This window comes from Dendrobates tinctorius, unplaced genomic scaffold, assembly GCF_039654945.1.
Source record: "Dendrobates tinctorius isolate UK_male_01 unplaced genomic scaffold, ASM3965494v1 ptg000070l, whole genome shotgun sequence".
Lineage (NCBI taxonomy): Eukaryota > Metazoa > Chordata > Amphibia > Anura > Dendrobatidae > Dendrobates > Dendrobates tinctorius.
Window position 1 is genome coordinate 58772262 of NW_027361738.1, and position 17462 is coordinate 58789723.

A 17462-nucleotide genomic window follows, 5' to 3' on the forward strand; every position below is an offset into this window, starting at 1 on the left:
GACAAGTTTCTAATGTCGCCTAAGAGAGTCTGACTTTAGAGAAACGTTGTCCAACACATGTGGGTTGTGGATCTCATCTTGCAAAGCAGGATCCCACAACCCTCCATGGCCACTCTCTCTGCAAATATCACATCTTTATAGCTGTTATTGTTTAGTAACAGCTTAATGAAGTACACGGCTGCATTTGGTTAAGGCCGGGGTCACAATTGCGAGGAACTCACATGAGTCTCCCATCTCAATACCCGGCACTGCCGCCGGCACTCGGGACCGCAGCGCTCAGCTGCATAGAAAGACATGTGGCCGCACACTCCGGTCCCAAGTGCTGGCGGCAGTGCCGGGTATTGAGACGCAAGACTCACGCGAGTTTCTCGCAAGTGTGACCCCGGCCTACTGCAAAGACTGGGATCTCACTCACTTGTTTTTTTCTGGAAAAGGTTGGTCCAGATTAACTTGTGGACTTGTGGGATCCTGCTCTGCACACCGGGAACCCACAACCTGTAAGTTTGTCCATGACTTTTGCTGGAAAGTCGTGCATGCCGGGAGACGTTGTGGACCCTTCTGAAGGGATTTGTTGCTGCAATATATGTAGAAAAATCATCATTCAGCCCAAGATTAATTATAGGTATTTAATGTTAAAAAAAACAGATCCGTCTTCTATCCAGACAAAAAAATTGTGCAGGCTACGTTTTCTGAGTCTGTCCAAAAAAAAAGAGATAGCAGACAGAACGGATGCAAACAGAGACTTTTTAAGAAATCCCATTTAAACGAATAGGATTTTTAAACGAATAGGATTTTTAACTTAACGCTTTATTTTGTTTGTTTTATGCTCCCCATAGGAGTCATAAAAACGAAAATAAAAATGGAAAAAAAACACAAACACATCATTAACATACAGTAACATGAATTTTTAACAAGAGTGTTCAACAGAAAAGAAAAATGGTGAAATGAAAGGAGGCAAAATATAAAAGTTCCCCTTGTGTGTCCTCTAATTTTTGTCCCTATTGGGCTAATTACCTCCACGTAAAATGAAGCATAGCTAAGGGATCTGGAAACAAAAAAAGCTGCACAAATCTAAAGTGTATGACCACTGATGGATCAGATGTCTGTGAGACCAGCAGACTCTTGGAGGAAGCTGATCCAATAGATGGGATGTATTTCTCCATTTCAATCCTTGTCTTTCCCTTGGAGATAAGTGACAAGAACAGTGACTGGCAGCAGTGTGTCTCTCCATCAATATAAATAACCTGCATGTGTAATTGTGCATGAGAATGGGGGAATTGCTGATCCTAGCTATTAGTCCACAATTGTCAGTATGGAGGAAGGGACGGCTCCATATTAACATCTCTGGAGCCCACACACAGAACTCTCCACAAAGATTGTACTCAGCTGTATAAATGGAACAGAAATGTGGCTGGTTGTATGGATACCGAAACCTGTACCTGTCTCTGAGCTCTGTACAGCTAAAGCCTCTCTTGGATGAACGCATTATTATTTCTACATAATATACATCCCTATTACGGACGTATAATTCAACAGGATTCATCTGTATTTCATCAATATTAAATCAGTTTCTGCATCGCTGTTAATTTCTTAGGATGCAGTGATTGACGGCTCAGTCATCCAGTCTGGTGCAGGGGCGTGCTGAGCTGTCTGTGCAGTGATTGACAGCTCATTCATCCATTCTGGTGCAGGGGCGTGCTGAACTGTCTGTGCAGTGATTGACAGCTCATTCGTCCAGTCTGGTGCAGGGGTGTGCTGAGCTGTCTGTGCAGTGATTGACAGCTCATTCGTCCAGTCTGGTGCAGGGGCGTGCTGAACTGTCTGTGCAGTGATTGACAGCTCATTCGTCCAGTCTGGTGCAGGGGCGTGCTGAACTGTCTGTGCAGTGATTGGCAGCTCATTCGTCCATTCTGGTGCAGGGACATGCTGAGCTGTCTGTGCAGTGATTGACAGCTCATTCGTCCATTCTGGTGCAGGGGCGTGCTGAGCTGTCTGTGCAGTGATTGACAGCTCATTCATCCATTCTGGTGCAGGGGCATGCTGAGCTGTCTGTGCAGTGATTGACAGCTCGGCTGTCCAGGCTGGTGCAGGGGTGTGCTGAGCTGTCTGTTTTTGTTGACCACTCGGCTATTCAATACATTATGGAAGCCTATGGGGAGTGCATTATACTATACAGAGTCTGCCTATGGGGAGTGCATTATACTGTATGGTGGCCTATGGGGAGTGCATTATACTATATCGAATCCGCCTATGGGAAGTACATTATAGTATATAGAGTCTGCCTATGGGGAGCGCATTATACTGTATGGAGACCTATTGGGAGTGCATTATACTCTACAGAATCTGCCTATGAGAAGTGCGTTATACTGTATAGAGGCCTATGGGGAGTGCATTATACTATATGGAAGCCTATGGGGAGTGCATTATACTGCGTGGAAGCCTATGGGGAGTGCATTATACTATATGGAGGCCTATGGGGAATGCATTATACTATACAGGCCTATGGGGGTCCAGTATACAATATAGAGTCTGCCTGTGGGGATTGCATTATACTATATAGGGTCTGCCTATGGGAAGTGCATAAAATTATATAGAGTCTGCCTATGGGGGTGCTGTTGTGAGTTCATTTTCCCCTTCACCTTTGATGTCTGATGAACTCCCTCTGCTGGTGAAGAGAGGTAGTTAAATTGATTGGGATGGGAAGAACCTGTCATCTGAACAGGCAGAGTGTGATTGGACATCTGGAATTTCTGAGTGGATATAAGGCAGCCGACGCCCTGCATTGTTTGCTGGTGATCCTTTCTGCTCTGAGCTCTGGCATCCAGTTTTAGTTCCTGTCTTCTAAAAGCTAAGTTTTTGCCCTGCTATTATTCCATGAGATTTTGTCTGGTTTCCTTAGTGTTTGTATTCAGCCAGTCCTGGTTGGGACTGGCTGAATTCCATTTTTGTCTCTGATCAGTTGATCTCTTTGCTCTGTTTTCAGAATATACCTGAGTGCTGATATAGTGATTTTGAAGTCTAGCGACTTCAGGGCCTTTTTTCCTATCAGACGGTTGGGACATTTTTGTAGGGTTTTTTGCGGATTGCAGCCAGCATCTTTTCTGTCCTGTCCTATCTAGTTAGTTGGGCCCCATCGTTTGCGCAGCCTGTCTTTCTGTCTGTGTTTGTGTTTTCATCTGTTTTTCACCGACAATACATGTTGGGGGCTGTCTATTGCTTTGGGGTCTGCTCTGGGGCAATTTAGATTTCCCCTTTCTTTCTTTAGGCTTACGTAGTTCTCCGGCTGTGACGAGGGGTCTAGGGCACCGTAGGAACCCCCCACGGCTACTGTTAGTTGTGGTGAATAGGATCAGGGTTCTGCAATCCGATAGCTACCAACCTCTCCGGTTTTCTGGACTTAGCTTGTATTTTTGTTTTCTCCTCCTCCGGTGACTCATTCATAACAGATTCACCAGCCATACCGCAGATTCTAGGGTACTCAATAGCAGGAAAGAATTGTAAAAAAAAAAAAAAGTGTCAGAATTTTTTTTTTGTGATATTTTTTCCTCTATTTCTCTGAGGCCGTAGGAGGAATTTTTTCTAAATGGAGATCAAGCAATTGTCTGATCGTGTGGAGCAGCTTACTGCTGAAGTGCGGGGATTTTCCGCCTATCTTGCTCATTCACATGCTGCTGAACCAAAGATCCCTACTCCTGATGTGTTTTTTGGGGATCGGTCTAAATTTCTGAATTTTAAGAATAATTGTAAATTATTTTCTGCCTTGAAGCCTAACTCATCGGGGAGCTCCGCGCAGCAGGTTAAAATTGTCATCTCTTTGCTGCGCGGCGATCCCCAGGATTGGGCGTTTTCTTTGAAACCTGATGATCCTATTCTGACTGATGTCAACGCATTTTTTCAAACCTTGTTCTCGCTCTAGTGGGTTCTTGATGCCTTTGCCGGTGCCAAGGAGGCCATGGACCCATATTTCAATGGATTTTTTCTCTGATATGCCTGTCTCTCAGAGAATGACTGTTATTTGGGTGATTTGTGATAGATTCTCTAAGATGGTCCATCTTATACCACTCCCTAAGTTGCCATCTTCCTCAGAGTTGGTGCCCTTGTTTTTGCAACAGGTGGTTCGCTTGCACGGGATTCCTGAGAAAATTGTATCTGACAGAGGAGTTCAGTTTGTTTCTAGATTTTGGAGGACTTTCTGTTCCAAGCTGGGAATTCAGTTGTCCTTCTCCTCTGCGTTTCACCCTCAGACCAGTGGGCAGACGGAGAGAACAAACCAGACTTTGGAGTCGTATTTGAGATGTTTTATTTCTGCTGATCAGGATGATTGGGTTTCATTTTTGCCCTTGGCCGAATTTGCTTTAAATAATAGAGCTAGTTTTGCCACTTTGATGTCACCTTTTTTTTGTAACTTTGGGTTTCATCCTCGATTCTCTTCAGGGCAGGTGGAGTCTTCTGCCTGCCCAGGTGTTGACACTGTGGTGGAGAGAATGCACCACATCTGGGACCAAGTGGTGGATAAGTTGTCTCTCTCCCAGGAAAAGGCCCAGCGGTTTTCCAACCGGCATAGGACCATTGGTCCCCGGTTTAAGGTGGGTGATTTGGTTTGGTTGTCATCAAAGAATATCTCTATGAAGGTGGCTTCTCCAAAGTTTAAACCTAGATTTATTGGACCTTACAAGATTTTGGAGATTCTTAATCCGGTCTCTTTTCGATTGGCTCTTCCTGTTACATTCAAGATCCATAACGTGTTTCATAAGTCTCTGTTAAAGAGGTTTGTTGAGCCAGTAGTTCCTGTGGTGGCACCTCCTGACCCTGTATTGGTTGAAGGTAATGTGGAATATGAGGTTGAGAAGATACTGGATTCTCGTCTGGTTAGACGGAGACTCCAGTATTTGGTTAAATGGAAGGGTTATGGCCAGGAGGATAATTCTTGGGTCCCTGCATCCGATATTCATGCCGAAAGATTGGTTTGTGCTTTTCATCGGGCCCATCCTGATCGCCCTCGTGGCGTGGATGAGGGTTCGTGACCCCTCCTCAAGGGGGAGGTATTGTTGTGAGTTCATTTTCCCCTTCACCTTTGATGTCTGATGAACTCCCTCTGCTGGTGAAGAGAGGTAGTGAAATTGATTGGGATGGGAAGAACCTGTCATCTGAACAGGCAGAGTGTGATTGGACATCTGGAATTTCTGAGTGGATATAAGGCAGCCGACGCCCTGCAGGGTTTGCTGGTGATCCTTTCTGCTCTGAGCTCTGGCATCCAGTTTTAATTCCTGTCTTCTAAAAGCTAAGTTTTTGCCTTGCTATTAGAGTTGAGCGACTTTTGTTTTTTTAGGGTCGAGTTTCGTTTCGTGAAACCCGACTTTTCCAAAAGTCGGGTCGAGCAAGATCGTCCGATTATAGGGAAAAGTCGGGGTCGTCCTGAAACACGAAACCCAATGTAAGTCAATGGGGAATAAAAGTCGGCAGTGAGAGGAGGACAGGAAACACACCTACAGTACCCATTTGAATGCCAAATGCATCAATTCTTCTTACTTAAGCTTGTCAACCTTAATTAACTTCATAATACAAGTTACGCACTGAAAAATGGGGGTTATTTGGCTAAAGTTGTGGGGGGGGAGGGCTGGCTGCAGGTTTTCATGTGCCCTGGGCGAAAGAGCGCCCCTTTAACACATACCACAACTCATCATGCTCCGATACGGCAGAGAAATAGCGGTATAGTACAATGAAAAATACCTCACTTTTTACATCTCATGACGAGGCCCATCTATTTCTCCATACAGAATCATTGGTCCCATATAATGTTTGAAACAGTATATGATGCGCTCCACATAATGCTACAGTATATGTTGGTCCCCATGGATGAAGCTCCACTGTCTTATGGGCCCAAATAATGCTCCAAACATAATGGGCCCCATTTCTAATGCTCTAGTGTATAATGGGCCCTGTAAATGCTGCTCCAGTGTCTGATGTCCACCTTTGGAATGTTCCAGTGTATGGTGGGCCCCATCTATCATTCTCCAGAGTATAGTGCTCCCCAAAAATTGCTATCCCAACATTGAAAACAATCAAATAAGTCTCCTCGCTAGGGAATCCCTGTACTTGTCTGGACTCCTCGTCGTCCCCATCTTCCATCTCACTGCACAGTATTTCAACTTTGCAAGTGCTGTGATCCTGAGCAAGCAGGGGGGGCCCACTCGTTGGCGACGGCACTGGCACAGGGCCCCTGATAGTACGGTGGTGTGTCTAATGGCGGGTGGGCCGAACCTGCACTTTCATCTGCAGCTTCCTCTTTGTCACCGTGTAAGATGGAACTGTATATGGGAAGGGTAACCTGAGTTTCATCAGGGTCAGATTCAGGTCGTGTAGCGTGCGAGGGGAATGTAGTGGTCTGGGTCAATGTACCAGCAGATTCATCGAGCAGTGGCTGGGCATCAGTGCACTTGTGTCGCCCCCAGGAGTACGGTCGCCACAGTGGCATTACCTTCTTCCTAGGGAGTGTGATGTCATGCTTGGGAGCAACGAACGATCTCTCTAGCAGGTTAACTGATTGGGCGGCGTTATTCCCATGAGTCATGACCCTCCAAACAGCGTTCATGAAGGCAAAGTGTTTGTTTTACGTGGGCAGTATGGTTGCAAAGCTGAACCTTAAAGGAATGTCCAGAAGGGCACCACCAGGAGTGGAGCCTACGGTTAAATTCGACTCCACCTGGGAAACCTCAACCATGCCAGCTACAGAACAGATGCACACATTGCAAGCTTAATTCCGTTAACGAACGAGACTCCGTCATGCCCCGCGGTCCGAGTCCGGCTTACTAGAGGGACACGTGAGGCTCTGGCACATGAGATTGGCCAATAACTGGTGTGTCATGCCCTTACATGTCCGTGGCTGCATGTGCGCTACACTGAAAAGGCCAGCGTTTGTCGCTTACAGGTGAAGATAACCCGCTGAACAACGTTAGTGATGGGGATCACTGATTACAATTACTACCCGCGAACAATGATTTCCCAGTAAGTGCAGGTCAACCGCAGTTCCGGAATTAGGCCTAACCGTCATTCCTGAAAAAATGAAAAACTTACGTGTGCAAACCACAGGTGCTGTAGCTTGCTTAACAGCTCGCCAGCCGTTCTCATGCCCAGTATGGATTACACGTGATTGCACAAAGGTGAGAAAGGGTACCGTATCCCCAGATAACATGTATGGATAGCGTACACATTCAAAATATATGTCTATACATCAGGAGGCAGGCTCAGACGGTGTTAGGCACAGTATGGATTGCACGTGATTGCACAAAGGTTAGAAAGGGTACCGTATCCCCAGATAACATGTATGGATAGCGTATACATTCAAAATATATGTCTATACATCAGGAGGCAGGCTCAGATGGTGTTAGGCCCAGTATGGATTGCATGTGATTGCACAAAGGTTAGAAAGGGTACCGTTTCCCCGGATAACATGTATGGATAGCGTACACATTCAAAATATATGTCTATACATCAGGAGGCAGGCTCAGACGGTGTTAGGCCCAGTATGGATTGCACGTGATTGCACAAAGGTTAGAAAGGGTACCGTTTCCCCGGATAACATGTATGGATAGCGTACACATTCAAAATATATGTCTATACATCAGGAGGCAGGCTCAGACGGTGTCAGGCACAGTATGGATTTGACGGCCCAGACTACACAGCGGAGGAGCAGGGAGAGGTAAAGATTGCAAATGCTGGGGCCCTGCCCAAGCAAGGGGGGCCCACTCGTGGGCGTCGGTACTGGCACTGGGCCCCTCATAGTACGGCGGTGTGTCTGACGGCGGGTGTGCACCACCACCGTCAGAGAGACTTGATTGCACTATGAAGGACCCTGTGCCAGTGCCCGCGCCCAAGAGTCAGCCTACCCACCTGTCCAGGGCAATGGCACTCGCACGGTGTCGTGCGCTAGGTGGTGACCCTGGCCATGGGGGGGGGAGGCAGCACAGTTAGGGAGTTTTAGAAAGTGGCATATGTTGATGTTGGACATTCAGCTGATGCAAAAGGTGAAATAGGTCAAGTCCCAGGAAGAGGTGGACCAAAGCAAGCCATTTTTCTGTCACCCTATGTGTCATCAGGGGAAGGTGGGACAAAATCCTTGGAAACCCATGCGTGGTTCATTTTAATGAAGGTTAGATCATCCACATTTTGGGTTGACAGACGGGTCCTTTTTTCTGTCAGGATTGATCCAGCTGCACTGAAGACTCTTTCCGATAGCACACTTGCAGCTGGGCAAGCGAGCTCCTGTAAGGCATATTGTGCCAATTCAGGCCAGGTGTCCAGTTTAACGGCCCAATAGTCAAAGGGGAATGACCTGTGTGGGAGAACATCGATATGGGAGGAAAAGTAGTTTGTAACCATAGTTGACAACTGCTGTCTCCTGTCACTTTCCATCGATGCAGTATTACCAGTTGTGTGAGCGGTACTTGAAAAATCAGTCCACAACATTGTCATGAAACCCCTGTCTCCAACGCCACTTCTGCTGTGTGCACCACGAACACCTCTGCCAAGCTGCCCCCGGCCCGTACGGCTCGTGTGAGAACCATCACCGCTGCTGTGTGCTGGGAATGCCACAAGCAACCGATTTACCAGAGTTGCTTGTTTATTAGCCAATATTAGGTCAAGGTTCTCCTGTGGCATGATGTTTTGTAATTTGCCTTTATAGCGTGGATCCAGGATGCTGGCCAACCAGTAGTCGTCATTGTTCATCATTTTGGCAATGCGTGGGTCCCTTTTTAGGATCTGCAAGGCATAATCTGACATGTGGGCCAATGTTCCCGGTGTCAATGATGCACTGCGAGTGCTGGTTGGAGGAGCACTTTCTGGCAAATCCACATCCCTCCAGTCACGCACAAACCCTGTTCCAGACCTTGCCACGCCAACATTTTCACTTGCCCCACGAGATGCATCCTCCTCCCCTAAGTAATCATCCCCATCATCCTCCTCCTCCTCTTCTTCCTCCACCTCGTCCAGGAGAGGTCCCTGAGCAGACAATGGCTGAATGTCATCAAGGATTCCCTCCTCCTCTTCCTCCTCATCAACATTGGCTGCAGACGCCTGCTCCTTAAGGTGCGTCAAAGTTTGCATGAGCAGACGCATAAGTGGGATGCTCATGCTTAGGATGGCGTCGTCTGCTCTTACCGGCCGTGTGCATTCCTCAAAACACTGAAGGACTTTACAGAGGTCTTTCAGCTTCGACCACTGCACACCTGTCAACTCCATGTCTGCTCTCAAAGTGCCTGGCCGTGTATCCTCCCACAAATGCATTATGGCCTGCCTCTGCTCGCACAGCCGCTCCACCATGTGCAGGGTGGAGTTCCACCTTGTTGCAATGTCGATAATGAGGCGGTGGTTGGGAAGGTGGAGCAATCGCTGCAGCTTCTGCATATGAACGGAGTGTACAGGCGACCGGCGGATGTGCACGCACAGTCTTCGCACCTTCTGGAGCAGGGCTGTTAACGCCGGATAATTTTTGAGGAAGCACTGCACCACCAGGTTCAAGGTGTGAGCCAAGCAAGGTATATGGCTGAGTTTTGAAAGGGCTATGGCTGCCACAAAATTACGGCCGTTATCACTAACTACCTTGCCTGCCTCAAGATGTACACTGCCCAGCCATGACTCAGTTTGTCGCTTCAAGTACTCGGCCAGCACCTCGGCGGTGTGTCTGTTGCCCAAACACATCATCTGCAACACAGCCTGCTGACGCTTTCCACTAGCTGCTCGATAGGGGGACACATCGTGTGCAACAGTGGCAGCTGCAGATGGAGTGCTCGTACGACTGCGCTCTGTGGACGAGCTTTCGCTTCTGGAGGAGGAGGAGGGTCGAACGCCTACAGCCAACTGTTTCCTATACCGTGGGCTAGGCAGCACTGTCCCACCACCGCTGTCCCCTGTGGACCCTGCATCCACCACCTTAACCCTGTGCGCAGTGATGGACACGTAACGGCCCTGGCCATGCCCAGGGCCGGATTATAGGAGGGGCAGGCGGGGCTTCAGCCCCGGGGCCCCCACCACAAGAGCTTCTAAGGGGGCCCCCACCACTGGGCAGCGACCGCCAACGCAGAGCGAGGATAAATATTAGACGCCGTCAGTGAATAGCAGGAACGGAGCGGCCGGCAAGGGTCCGTCCTGCTTCCTGCCCGGAGGCCGCGCTTCCTGTTTTCACACGTCATCATTCAGCGGCCGCTGCTGTGTGAGGGAGGAAGCGCTGGCGATGCTGCGGAGGACAGGTGAGAGGAGAGAGGTGGTGTCTTGTGTGTGTATGTATGTGTGTATCAGTGTATGTATGTATGTATGTATGTCTGTGTCTGTGTGTGTGTATATCTGTGTGTATGATGGAGCAGGCAGAGGCAGTGATGGGACATGGGAGTGATGGTCTAGAAGGCAGTGATGGGGTGAAGGAGCAGGCAATGATGGGGGTGATGGAGCAGGCAGTGATGGGGCCGGGTGATGGAGCAGGCAGTGATGGGGTGATGGAGCAGGCAGTGATGGGGTGATGGAGCAGACAATGATGGGGGTGATGGAGAAGGCAGTGATGGGGTGATGGAGCAGGCCAATGATGGGGGTGATGGAGCAGGCAGTGATGGGGTGATGGAGCAGACAATGATGGGGGTGATGGAGAAGGCAGTGATGGGGTGATGGAGCAGGCAATGAGGGGAGTGATGGGGGTGATGGAGCAGGCAATGATGGGGTGATGGAGCAGACAATTATGGGAGTGATGGAGCAGGCAGTGATGGGGTGATGGAGCAGACAATGATGGGAGTTATGGGGTGATGGAGCAGGCAATGATGGGGGTGATGGAGCAGGCAGTGATGGGGGTGATGGAGCAGGCAGTGATGGGGTGATGGAGCAGGCAGTGATGGGGTGATGGAGCAGACAATGATGGGGGTGATGGAGCAGGCAATGATGGGAGTGATGGGGGAAGGCAGTGATGGGGTGATGGAGAACGCAGTGATGGGGTGATGGAGAAGGCAATGATGGGAGTGATGGGGTGATGGAGCAGGCAATTATGGGGTGATGGAGCAGACAATGATGGGGTGATGGAGCAGACAATGATGGGGGTGATGGAGCAGGCAATGATGGGGTGATGGAGCAGGCAATGATGGGGTGATGGAGCAGGCAATGATGGGAGTGATGGAGCAGGCAATGATGGGAGTGATGGGGGAAGGCAGTGATGGGGTGATGGAGAACGCAGTGATGGGGTGATGGAGAGGGCAATGATGGGAGTGATGGCGTGATGGAGCAGGCAATGATGGGGGTGATGGAGCAGACAATGATGGGAGTGATGGGGTGATGGAGCAGGCAATGATGGGAGTGATGGGGAGAAAGCAGTGATGGGGTGATGGAGAAGGCAGTGATGGGGAGAAGACAATGATGGGGTGATGGTCGAGAGGGCAATGATGGGGTGGTGGGTGAGAATGCAATGATGGTGGTGGTGGAAATGTGGTAGAACAAGAGGATAAGATTAGATTGTACATCTAAGTGCTACAGTTCGCGCTCTACTGTTATGGCTAAAATGTTAATGATATGGGGGCCCCCACCAGATTTTCTGCCCAGGGGCCCCCACCAACCTTAATCCGGCCCTGGCCATGCCAACTGGACCATGCATCAGTTGTGAGGTGCACCTTTCCGCTCACTGACTGCTTGAGTGCATGGACAATGCGGTCTTTCACATGATGGTGGAGGGCTGGGATGGCTTTGCGAGAGAAGAAGTGGCGACTGGGTAGGTCATAGCGTGGTACTGCATAGGCCATGAGTTCGCGGAAAGCTGTGCTTTCCACCAGCCGAAAGGGCATCATCTCAAACGAGATTAGTTTGGCAATGTGGGCGTTCAAACCCAGTGTACGCGTATGAGAGACTGAGTACTTTCTTGACCTACTCATAGTGTCTGGGAGGGTGAGCTGGACTTGAGAGCTGCATATGGTGGAAGTAGCGGTGGACAGGGCGGACTGAGAGAGGGTTGATGATGGTGATGGAGTTGGTGTTCTTTCTGATGGCCTAGAATCAGTCTTTCGTTGATATAACAGTGGGATTCCCTGACTGCTGTGGCCTTGCAACGACACCTCAACATTTGCTGCTGTGCTAACCGGTGGGCTTACAGTGGGGGAAACAATGTAGCGTTGCTGACTACCTTTGTTGTGATCAGTTGCACATGTGGCACTTGAGGTTTGGTGTTGTGTCCACGCTTGCAAGTGCATGCTGCTTAAATGTCTAAGCATGCAACTGGTATTCAAATTTTTCAGATTTTTCCCTCGGCTAAAGGTCTTTGCGCACTTCTTACAGATAACCTTGGCCTGATCATGAGGATTTTGGTCAAAAAAGTGCCACACTGCACTCTTCCTACTTTGGCAGACATTTTGCGGCCTAGCACGCTGTGATCTTTTGACCCTCTGGACAAGCTGTCCAGCAACTCTTTTGATGTTTGGAACCTGTCTTTGGAGTGCTCCAGGCCTGCCAGATAACAGCTGTTGCGATGTCGATGTCTGCTGTGGATGCTCCTCATCTGAGCTATTGGAAGCAGCACCCTCTTCCCCCAATGGATGCCAATCTGGGTCAACAACTGGGTCATCCATCACCTCCTCTTCTATGTCATGTGCACCTTCCTCTGTGTCACCGTGTATGGTAGTATAGTGTGCGGGAAGGGGCACCTGAGTCTCATCAGGGTCAGAATCTGGCTCTGTACACTGCAAGGACAATGTAGTGCTCTGAGTGAATGTACCAGCAGAATCATCCATCAGCGGCTGTGCATCAGTGCACTCCATGTCAGATTCATCTTGGCCTGGGTAATTCACCATTTGACTTGATAATCCAGGCATGGTATGTGAAAACAGCTCCATGGAGTAATCAGTAGTATGGCCTGCGTCATCCTTCAATCTTGGTTGGGGTGAAGGACACAAGGAAAGGTGTGGTTCATGAACATGAGCCTCCAATGACCACTCAGTGCTTTTACTTTTTACAACTGAAGAAGAGGAGGCGATAGAGCTGGAGGCTGAGTCAGCAATGTAAGACAAAATTTTTTCCTGATGCTCTGGCTTTAAAAGCGGTTTGCCAACTCCTAGAAAACTAAGCGTTCGAGGCCTTATGTAGCCAGACGATGACGCAGGCTCAACACCTCCTGCATTCGGTCCTATTTTGCTCTTGCCACTACCATCAGATCCACCACCAACACCATCATTACCAGCTGCCAACCCCCGCCCAATTCCACGGCCTCTTCCACCAGCCTTCCTCATTTTTGGTAGAAATGTAGACAAAATCCAACAAACTATATAGTAATGTAAAACAAGGTACAAGGTGTCTATAGGACAGGGGAGATTTTGAATTTCTGCAGACACTTGTGGACACTGGACACTTTTGGATTGTGTGAGGCCCACTGATATCTGAGCGCTATGTCACAGGCTCGATGGCACAGCTGTGACAAAAGTGACGAGAGGATAAGGGAGATTTTGAATTTCTGCAGACACTTGTGGACACTGGACACTTTTGGATTGTGTGAGGGCCACTGATATCTGAGCGCTATGTCACAGGCTCGATGGCACAGCTGTGACAAAAGTGACGAGAGGATAAGGGAGATTTTGAATTCCTGCACACACTTGTGGACACTGGACACTTTTGGATTGTGTGAGACCCAATGAATATCTGAGCGCTATGTGACAGGCTCGATGGCACAGCTGTGACCAAAGTGACTAGAGGATAAGGGAGATTTTGAATTTCTGCACACACTTGTGGACACTGGACACTTTTGGATTGTGTGAGGCCCAATGAATATCTGAGCGCTATGTGACAGGCTCGATGGCACAGCTGTGACCAAAGTGACTAGAGGATAAGGGAGATTTTGAATTTCTGCACACACTTGTGGACACTGGACACTTTTGGATTGTGTGAGGCCCAATGAATATCTGAGCGCTATGTGACAGGCTCGATGGCACAGCTGTGACCAAAGTGACTAGAGGATAAGGGAGATTTTGAATTTCTGCACACACTTGTGGACACTGGACACTTTTGGATTGTGTGAGGCCCAATGAATATCTGAGCGCTATGTGACGGGCTCGATGGCACAGCTGTGACCAAAGTGACTAGAGCAGGGGTCCCCAACCGCCGGTCCGCGGCCCAGCACCGGGCCGTTGCAGTGCCCTTGCCGGTCCGCGGACACAAGGGGAGCCAGGGGGCGGTGCAGCAGCTGATACTCACCCTGCATCCCGCGGCGGCTTCATCCAGCGGCGGCTTCATCCAGCGCTGAGCGGTCACGTGCTACCGCTCATTTAAGGTCATGAATATGGACGCCACTCATCTCCCATAGGCGTGGCGTCCATATTCATGGACCTTAATGAGCGGTATCACGTGACCGCTCCGCACAGGAAGAAGCTGAAGCGCTGCGAGATGCAGGGACGTGCAGCGACGGGAAGGAAGTTCAGCGACGTGAGGGTAAGTATGATGGGGAGGATGGGGGAGCCGAGCGGAGCCATAAATATAAGGGAGGGAGAATGGGAGCGGAGCCATAAATATAAGGGAGGGAGAATGGGAGCGGAGCCATAAATATAAGGGAGGGAGAATGGGAGCGGAGCCATAAATATAAGGGAGGGAGAATGGGAGCGGAGCCATATACACAGGGGAGGGAGAATGGGAGCGGAGCCATAAATATAAGGGAGGGAGAATGGGAGCAGAGCCATATATACAGGGGAGGGGGAGCGGAGCCATATATACAGGGGAGGGAGAGTGGGAGCGGAGCCATATATACTAGGGAGGGAGAATGGGAGCGGAGCCATATACACAGGGGAGGGAGAATGGGAGCGGAGCCATATACACAGGGGAGGGAGAATGGGAGCGGAGCCATATGCACAGGGGAGGGAGAATGGGAGCGGATCCATATATACAGGGGAGGGAGAGTGGGAGCGGAGCCATATACACAGGGGAGGGAGAATGGGAGCGGAGCCATATATACAAGGGAGGGAGAGTGGGAGCGGAGCCATATATATAAGGGAGGGAGAGTGGGAGCGGAGCCATATATACAAGGGAGGGAGAGTGGAAGCCGAGCCATATATACAAGGGAGGGAGAGTGGGAGCGGAGCCATATATACAAGGGAGGCCGGGAGAGTGGGAGCGAAGCCATGTATACAAGGGAGGGAGAGTGGGAGCGGAGCCATGCATGCAGGATGGGACAGGGGAGCCATGTATACAGGATAGAAGAGTGGGAGCAGAGCCATGCATACAGGATGGGAGGATGGGAGCGGAGCCATGTATACAGGATGGGAGAGTGGGAGCAGAGCCATGTATACAGGATGGGACAGGGGAGCCATGCATACAACAGGGGGAGCCACACAGAGCTGGACGGGGGGGACCACACATACATTTTCTGATGATTAGAAAATAATCAGCATGTACAGTACTCCAGTACAATTGTTCTTAAGTGCTCAATGCTCCATTTCCTTGTAGGTTCCAATCATCATTAGCAGTGACGGTCATCAGTAGAAGTAGCCCAGTTCTCCCACTGAAACAGAGAAACAAGCCCTGTGCTCCCACTCATTCAAAACCTATGGTGAGTTGAGTCACATTAAAAATGTTATAATTAAATGATAAGTATGCACTGCTAAACTACAACCGCGTCCATAGCCCCGCCCCCTTATGACCAAAGCCCCGCCCCTGTCACACCTCCATCCCCGCCCTGCCGGGCCATGGAAGAATGGTCTTGGTTCAAGCCGGTCCCTGGTGCAAAAAAGGTTGGGGACCACTGGACTAGAGGATAAGGGAGATTTTGAATTTCTGCACACACTTGTGGACACTGGACACTTTTGGATTGTGTGAGGCCCAATGAATATCTGAGCGCTATGTGACAGGCTCGATGGCACAGCTGTGACCAAAGTGACTAGAGGATAAGGGAGATTTTGAATTTCTGCACACACTTGTGGACACTGGACACTTTTGGATTGTGTGAGGCCCAATGAATATCTGAGCGCTATGTGACAGGCTCGATGGCACAGCTGTGACCAAAGTGACTAGAGGATAAGGGAGATTTTGAATTTCTGCACACACTTGTGGACACTGGACACTTTTGGATTGTGTGAGGCCCAATGAATATCTGAGCGCTATGTGACAGGCTCGATGGCATAGCTGTGACCAAAGTGACTAGAGGATAAGGGAGATTTTGAATTTCTGCACACACTTGTGGACACTGGACACTTTTGGATTGTGTGAGGCCCAATGAATATCTGAGCGCTATGTCACAGGCTCGATGGCACAGCTGTGACCAAAGTGACGAGAGGATAAGGGAGATTTTGAATTTCTGCACACACTTGTGGACACTGGACACTTTTGGATTGTGTGAGACCCAATGAATATCTGAGCGCTATGTGACAGGCTCGATGGCACAGCTGTGACCAAAGTGACTAGAGGATAAGGGAGATTTTGAATTTCTGCACACACTTGTGGACACTGGACACTTTTGGATTGTGTGAGGCCCAATGAATATCTGAGCGCTACGTGACAGGCTCGATGGCACAGCTGTGACCAAAGTGACTAGAGGATAAGGGAGATTTTGAATTTCTGCACACACTTGTGGACACTGGACACTTTTGGATAGTGTGAGGCCCAATGAATATCTGAGCGCTATGTGACAGGCTCGATGGCACAGCTGTGACCAAAGTGACTAGAGGATAAGGGAGATTTTGAATTTCTGCAGACACTTGTGGACACTGGACACTTTTGGATTGTGTGAGGCCCAATGAATATCTGAGCGCTACGTGACAGGCTCGATGGCACAGCTGTGACCAAAGTGACTAGAGGATAAGGGAGATTTTGAATTTCTGCACACACTTGTGGACACTGGACACTTTTGGATTGTGTGAGGCCCAATGAATATCTGAGCGCTATGTGACAGGTTCGATGGCACAGCTGTGACCAAAGTGACTAGAGGATAAGGGAGATTTTGAATTTCTGCAGACACTTGTGGACACTGGACACTTTTGGATTGTGTGAGGGCCACTGATATCTGAGCGCTATGTCACAGGCTCGATGGCACAGCTGTGACAAAAGTGACTAGAGGATAAGGGAGATTGGATTGCCTTTAAAAAAGCAGTTTGCAGAGCAGTGGGTAAACAGCAATGCCAGCCTGTCAGGAAGCCTTAAAAGGCAGCCCAACAACCAACACCACTGATACACCACAATATAGCCTCCCCTTGCACTGCACACACAGTGACTGGTGTGTTGTGCAGGCCAAATCGCTAGCAGCAGAAGCAGTTTTTTTTTCTTCTCAGCAGGACAAAAAAAAAAATTGTGATTGCTTTTAAAAAAGCAATTTGCGGAGCAGTGGGTAAACAGCAATGCAGGAATGTCAGGAAGCCTTAGAAGGCAGCCCAACAACCAACACCACTGATACACCACTATATAGCCTCCCCTTGCACTGCACACACAGTGACTGGTGTGTTGTGCAGGCCAAATCGCTAGCAGCAGAA